This window comes from Chiloscyllium punctatum, chromosome 10 (genome assembly GCF_047496795.1).
Source record: "Chiloscyllium punctatum isolate Juve2018m chromosome 10, sChiPun1.3, whole genome shotgun sequence".
NCBI lineage: Eukaryota > Metazoa > Chordata > Chondrichthyes > Orectolobiformes > Hemiscylliidae > Chiloscyllium > Chiloscyllium punctatum.
This window is the reverse complement of record NC_092748.1, coordinates 34,728,331-34,735,966: the sequence shown is the minus strand read 5'-3', so window position 1 is coordinate 34,735,966 and position 7,636 is coordinate 34,728,331.

Genomic DNA, 7,636 nt, shown 5'->3' with positions numbered 1-7,636 from the left:
TAGAATGTATCTACAAATACAATTCTGCGAATACAAATTCACTCCATAGATTTATGTGTGTGTGTGAAAGGCTTAACAGCAATCTAGGTTTGTTCAATATACCATTTTAATTGCATGACACTGTGAACTTTTGCTATAAATTCTGCTTCTTATGATCCTGCCCCCCTAGTTCCCTGATGAAGCAGCAATGTTGTAAAAGCTAGTACTTCCAAGTAAACCTGTCGGACGATAACTTAGTGTTGTGTGATTTTTAACTTGGTCCACCCCAGTTCAACACCAGCACCTCCATATCAGGGCTAAAAGCTCTCTTAGTTCATAAAGTTGCGGTTTTTTTTATATTTCAAAAAATCACATTCTCCACCAGCTATGGTATATATTAGCACATGTGGGTATACAGACTTAGCCTTGGATTGTGAAATAGTGTAACAAAGTGATAGTGAGCAAAAAATTACCTATCAGCCTTCTAACAGTTACAGCTAGGTGGTGGTTAACTCAGTTGGTTGGATGAATAGTTTGTGAAGTAGATTGATGTTAACAGCATGGGTTTAGTGCCTGTACTGGCTGAGGTTACCATGAAGGTGCCACTTTTTCAACCTCGTCTGAGGTGCGGTGACCGTCAGGTTAAACCACCACCAGTTTTCTCTCTCTCTTTCTCTTTGATAAGCAGATAGCCTTCTGCTGCATGGATTCACAAAAACCAAGCCAGAGATAAGTTTTAAACATTTGTAGCAAGGAGAGTAACATATTTAAAGACAAAAATGGAAATTACTGGAAAAGGTCAGCAAGTCTAGCAGCATCTGTGGAGAGAAATCAGAGTTACTGTTTCTGAGCAAGTGACCCTTCCTCGGAACCCCAGAGTGAAATATTAGTCCAGATTAGCCCAGAGGGCGGCACGGTGGCTAGTACTGCTGCCTCACAGCGCCAGAGACCCGGGTTCAATTCCCGCCTCATGCAACTCTCTGTGTGGAGTTTGCACATTCTCCCCGTGTCTGCGTGGGTTTCCTCCGGGTGCTCCGGTTTCCTCCCACAATCCAAAAATGTGCAGGTTAGGTGAATTGGCCATACTAAATTGCCCATAGTGTTAGGTGAAGGGGTAAATGTAGGGGAATGGGTCTGGGTGGGTTGCATTTCGGCAGGTCGGTGTGGACTTGTTGGGCCGAAGAGCCTGTTTCCACACTAAGTAATCTAATCTAATCTTCATTTGGAGAAGCAGCAAATGTTCAAACATTTGCCACTGTTGAGCATCAGAAGACAGAAGATGTTCAAATCTACAGTGGGTGTCTGGCTTACTCCAATAGGAAAAGCCCCAAGATCAAGGTCTGAGAGCAAATTCTAAAAATTGAAGATTCTCCAATAAGGACCATCAGAGAAAGTCATGATACCAGACCCTGCCAGCCTGGGTGAAGGTTGCAACCCAGGACAGTATGGTCTCAATTGTCCAGAGGTATGTGCGGAGTTATCTTAACCCTATTTGCCAAAGCATTTTGCTCTCCTGAGTCCCCTCTTAAGTATACTTCTGCTGCCTTTATACTCTTCTAAGGATTCACTCAGTCTCTGCTGTCTAAACGTGACATATGCTTCCATCTTTTTCTTAATCAGAACATCAATTTCTCTCATCATCCAGCATTCCCCAAACCTACCAGCCTTTCCTTTCACCCTAACAGGAATATATTTTCTCTGGATTCTCATCTCATTTTTGAAGGCTTCCCATTTTACAGCTGTCCCTTTACATGCAAACATTGTCCCCCAATCAACTTTTGAAAATTCTTGCTTAATACTGTCAAAATAAGCCTTCGTCCAATTTAGAACTCGAACTTTTAGATCTGGTCTATCCTTTTCCATCACTATTTTAAAACTAATAGAATTATGGTCGCTGGCCCCAAAGTGCTCCCCCACTGACATCTCAGTCACTTGCCATGCCTTATTTCCCAGGAATAGGTCAATTTTTGCACCTTCTCTAGTAGGAATACCCACATACTGAATCAGAACATTTTCTTGTACACTAACAAATTCCTCTCCATCTATACCCTTAACACTATGGCAGTCCTAGTCTATGTTTGGAAAGTTAAAATCCCCTACCATAGCCACCCTATTATTCTTACAGGTAACTGAGATCTCCTTAAAAATTTGCTTCTCAATTTCCCGCTGACTGGGGGGAGGGGGTCTATAATACAATCCCAATAAGATGATCATCCCTTTCTTATTTCTCAGTTCCACCCAAATAACTTTCCTGGATGTATTCCCAGGCATATCCTCCCTCAGTACAGCTGTAATGCTATCCTTTATCAAAAACACCACTCCCCTTCCTCTCTTGTCCCCTTTTCTAATCTTCCAATAACATTTGTCTCCTGGAACATTAAGCTGCCAGAACTGCCCATTCCTGATCTATGTCTCTGTAATTGCTATGATATCCCAGTCCCATGTTCCTAACCATCCACATACTGAATCAAAACAATTTCTTGTACACTTAACAAATTCCTCTCCAGCTAAACCCTTAAGATTATGGTAGTCCCAGTTTATGGTTGGAAAGTTAAAAACCCCTACCATAACGACCCTATTATTCTTACAGATAACTGTCCTGACTTCATCTGCTAGGCTCTTGCTTTGAAGTAAATGCAGTTTAATTTATCAGTCCTACCTCGTTCTCTACTTTGTTCCGACCTGCCCTGTCAGTTTGGTTTGCTCCTTTTCCCATCTGTCCTAGTCTCAGACTGATCTCTTGCCTTACTATCTGCATGGGTCCCACCCCCTCAACCATCCCGAGAAGCTCAGCAAATCTCCCTGCCAGCATATGGGTCCCTTTGCAATTCAGGTGTAATCCATCCTCCTTATACAGGTAACTTCTACCCCAGAAGAGATTCCAATGATCCAAAAATGTGAACCCATCTCCCGTGCACCAACTCCTAAGCCACACATTTGTCTGCTCTATCCTCCCATTCCTACCCTCAATAGCTCATAGCACCGGGAGTAATCCAGATATTACTACCCTCAAGGACCTCCTTTTTAAATTCCTGCCTAACTTTCTATATTCTCCCTTCAGAATCTCATCCTCTTTCCTTCCTATGTCATTAGCTCTAACGTGTACAACGACCTCCTACTGATCCCACTCCCCTTTGAGAACATTGCGCACCTTCTCTGAGATAGCCTTAATCATGGTAGTGGGAAAGCAACACACCATTCTGATGTCTTGCTGTCGGCTACAGAAATGTCTGTCTGTGCCTCTGACTAGAGAGTCCCCTATCACAATCGATCGCTTGGAATCTGACCTATGCCTCGTTACATTAGAGCCAGTCTCAGTACCAGAAATTTGGCTGTTCATGCTACATTTCCCTGAAGGTCCATGACCCCCTCCATTTTCCAAAACAGCATATCTGTTTTAGATGGGGTTAGCCACAGGAGACACCTGCAGTACCTGCCTACCCCTCCTATCTTTCCTGGGGTTAACCCATCTACCTGACTGTATTGGCAGTTTTTCTCCCTCCCTATACCTGCCATCTATCAAACCCCATAGCTCCTGTAAATTAGTCATTGACTCTAACTGCCGCTCCAACCGATCCATGTGATCTGATAGGATTTGCAACCAAACACACTTACTGCAGACATAATCAACAGTAACATAGGAATTCTCCCTAATCTCCCACATCCAACAGGAAGAGCACATCACTCTACTCAAGGCCAACTTTGCACCTTAACAAGCTACAGACTGAGAAAATAGCATAGTATTACTGTTTTAAAAAACACTGCTCCAGGCTAACATAGAACCTACTATGTTTTATATTTTTAAAATTTTAATCAAGAGACAGATCTCAATAAAACACACAACCAAGAAGAACACACTCTACTCATTATTGTAGATTTCCTGAAATTTCCTCCATAAAGACATTGTGTTTACCTGCTTCAAATGGATTCCAGTGGTTCAAGAAAACAGCACATCACCACCTCTGTAAGAGCAGAGAGGAATGAGCAATACATTCTGGCCCAGGCAGCAATGTCAACGTCCCAGGAATAAGAAAGAAAAGGCAATGGGCGAAAAGGAATATGGGAAGAAGGCACATGGGATGTTTTCCCTCATTGGGTAAGGTATTACATTCAAGAACAGGGGTGTAATGACAGAAGGAAATGAGACACTGGTTAGGCCATAAGAGAATACAAATATTACCACAGCTTAAAAATTGCAGCAATGAGGAATGTTTGGATAGACTAGGGTTGTTCTCCTTAGAACGAAGTAGGCCAAGGGATGACTTATTTGATATGTACAAAACAATGAGGCACTTGGGTAGAGAAGACCCTGTTTCACTTAGCAGAGAGGTCAGTTACCAGATTTAAGGTAATTGATGGAAAGATTAGAGGGGACAAGGAAAAATGTTTTCAGGCAGAGGGTGTTCGGTGTCTGGAGTGTTTTGCTGGGTTTGGTAGCTGAAAACACTCAAGTCATTTTAACAGGGGCCTGGATCTGCACCTGAAGCAAAGTAACCTGCAAGACTATGGACCAGGTACGAGAAAGTGGAGTGAGAGTGGGCAGCTCCTTTATGCAGCTGAAGCAGATATGATGGGTTGAATAGCCTCTTTCTGTAATTTTTCTAACGTGCTATGGAAGCAAAGATAATTTAAAGAGTTAAGAAAAAAAATCAGATGAAGGATAGAGATGAAATGACAACCAGAAATCTAAGTGAAAATAATAGGAATGTTCTGAAGACAGACCATGTGGGTGGAAACATCCAGAAAAAAGTACAAGGTTAATGAACACTAAATCCTGTTATGGTAATATCAGAAACTCCATCCTGTTTATCAGGAGTAAGCAAAGCTGCAGGGTCAGAACAACCTATCCCTCAAGCAAAAGGATTTTAAAATGCTTTAATTACTTTAAAAGCCTTCTCTTGAATATTGTACTTGTTCAACAAAGCAAATCACCCATGCAAAATAGAACCAGGTAATCCAGTGGCCTTGGCTGTCTGCAGTGTTTTTGCTAGTGTCTCTCAAATTTGTAGTCTGCATGAATTTATTCAGTTCTATTACTATTTTATTGGGTAATGAAAAACTGTACAGAAAATTTAATACACGACCTGATATCTTTGAATAATGGAAAAGTAGCACCCTACCCAACCACATCTCTCAGCTGTAAACTGAAAATTCATTACATTGTAATATCTAAAAAGAATAAAAATCCTGAAGCTTAGGTATCATTTGTTGAATTGTGTGTCTGAGTGAAAATTGGACTGTATGGAATAGTACAGCAGCCCAAAAAGAGTATTGCAAAACTGTTGGCAGGTGAGAAACTACCACACAAATCAGTAAGTCTCAATCATATTTTTTAGTTGTTTGAAGACAAGGGAAAAGTTCAAATCTGCTAAATGTAAACAAAATCATTCAAACTACAAAGCAGCATTCATGAACAGCCAGATTAATTATTCTAAAATTAAAATTGAAAAACTGAACAAACATTTTAGTGGACTAAAAGGGGAGAAAAAGAGGAACAAACAGAGCAAACAATGGTGTGCTGCTGGTAATGTAACTGCACTAATAATTCACAACTCTGGGTTCCATGAGTTCAAACCAACCACTGTGGCTGCTGCAATTTCAATTCAACTAATCAGTCTGCATTTAAAAATACGTCTCAGTAACAGTGACCCCCATGACAGCTAGGATGTGATTGCTGTAAAGCCAGTCTGGTTCTCTAATGTCCTTTAGGGAAGGAACCCCACTGTCCTTAACTTGGTCTGGCTTATTCATGCACAACCATGTGGTAACGGTCGTAACTGCCCTCTAGAATGGCCGAGCAATCAACTCAGTTCAAAGATAGGTAGGGCTAGGGAACAAATGCTGATCTTTCCAGTCATGATTTGGAGATGCCGGTGTTGGACTGGGGTGTACAAAGTTAAAAATCACACAACACCAGGTTATAGTCCAACAGGTTTAATTGGAAGCACTAGCTTTCGGAGCGTCGCTCCTTCATCAGGTGGTAGTCTACCACCTGATGAAGGAGCGACGCTCCGAAAGCTAATGTGCTTCCAATTAAACCTGTTGGACTATAACCTGGTGTTGTGTGATTTTGATCTTTCCAGTGACAGCCATATTGTATGAAAGAAGAAAAATTGAAAAGCTGTAATGAAACACAGGAAGATAATTGGTTGAGTGAACATAGAACCTGATCACATTTTTTTATATAAAAATGAAACAAGATCATTTCAGTGAGGCACTGAGAAAAGTATTGAGAGAATATTAAGGTGCAAAATGCTAGAAAAAAAGCATGAAATTCATCTGAGAAGAAGGTGATGCAACGAGGGAAATTGAAAGAAAAGTCAAAGCTGATAAGCATAATAGTGTTTGATCAACCTGGTTATGATTTTTTGATAAGGTCGCAGAGGGGTTGGATGAGGACAGTGCAGTTCATCTGAATTTGGGTGTTTTTTTAAAAAATTGATATGAAGACACTTTGACTTGTCAGCAAAATTGAAGCCCATGGAATAAACAAGCAGGAGCAGCATGGATACAAAATTGATTACAGGATAAGATCTCCAGTCTGTCCAAGTAAATGTAGCCTCTCTTCCATTCTGGGTTTTCTTCATTTTTGAGGAAGTCAATTCCATGAGGAGGAAAATGAAATAAAGGCCCAACAAAAAGTCTGACTGCACCAGAGTTATACTGAGGCATCGGGTCCACACAAAAATGTCAACCCACTGATTCAATGAGCAACCTCTAATATTGCAAAGAAAAGGCAAAGGTAAAAACAAAGCATGAAGTCACTAAAGTTAGTGTCTTAGAGCTGAGAGTTACAACTTGTTTAATGGAAAATGAAATACATCAGAGGATTTTAACATCTGAATGGAAAGCAACATTGAATAAGTGGAGGCACCTGCCCGGGAGCTGCATTAATCTATCATAAAGGCTAGTTACCATGACCAATCTGTCAGCTGGATACAGATGTTCAAAAACTGTACACTGGATTTACAAATATGAAGTGCCCTAAGTGCTGCCAGACTGACAGTCAGGGAAGTCACAGTTACAGGTTGGGGTGGATGTTCAGGTCCATAGAGGAGATCACACCATGAGCACCAAATGTAGACAGGAGGAAATGCATGCAAATTTCATTTCCACGAAGACTATTGGAGCTCTTGAAAAATATTATGGAAGGTGGTAAATAAACAAATATAGTACCTGCTATGGTCACACTGGAAAACGCTATGAAACGAGGTACAACCAAAGCTGGATGACTGCACTGTTGTTCCAGTCACACAGATCACATCATTAAAAAATTTCTTCCCAGTTACCAAGGTGACGAATGAAATATCATATCTATATCAGGCTTCAAAAAAGATCTATCAACGAAGTTTCTTAATAAAGTTCGACTAAGGTACAATAATTGGTTGATGCACAGAATCAGTAATGTACAGACATAAATGCTTACCCCTTGAAATATCCCCAAAATCCACATGCAAACATATTCACAAATACTTTAGGAAAAGAGGTAAGAAATAGATTTCTTTAAAGAGGTACACTTGATGAAAGAAAAGATCACTTTGGCCAATGGGCTATCCTTAAAATGATGAAGGATAGAATGACAGGGAGTCTTGCTCTATTGTTAGTTTCTAAGTCACTAATCAGGAATGGTTGGCTGTCAGGAATTACAATCTTGAGA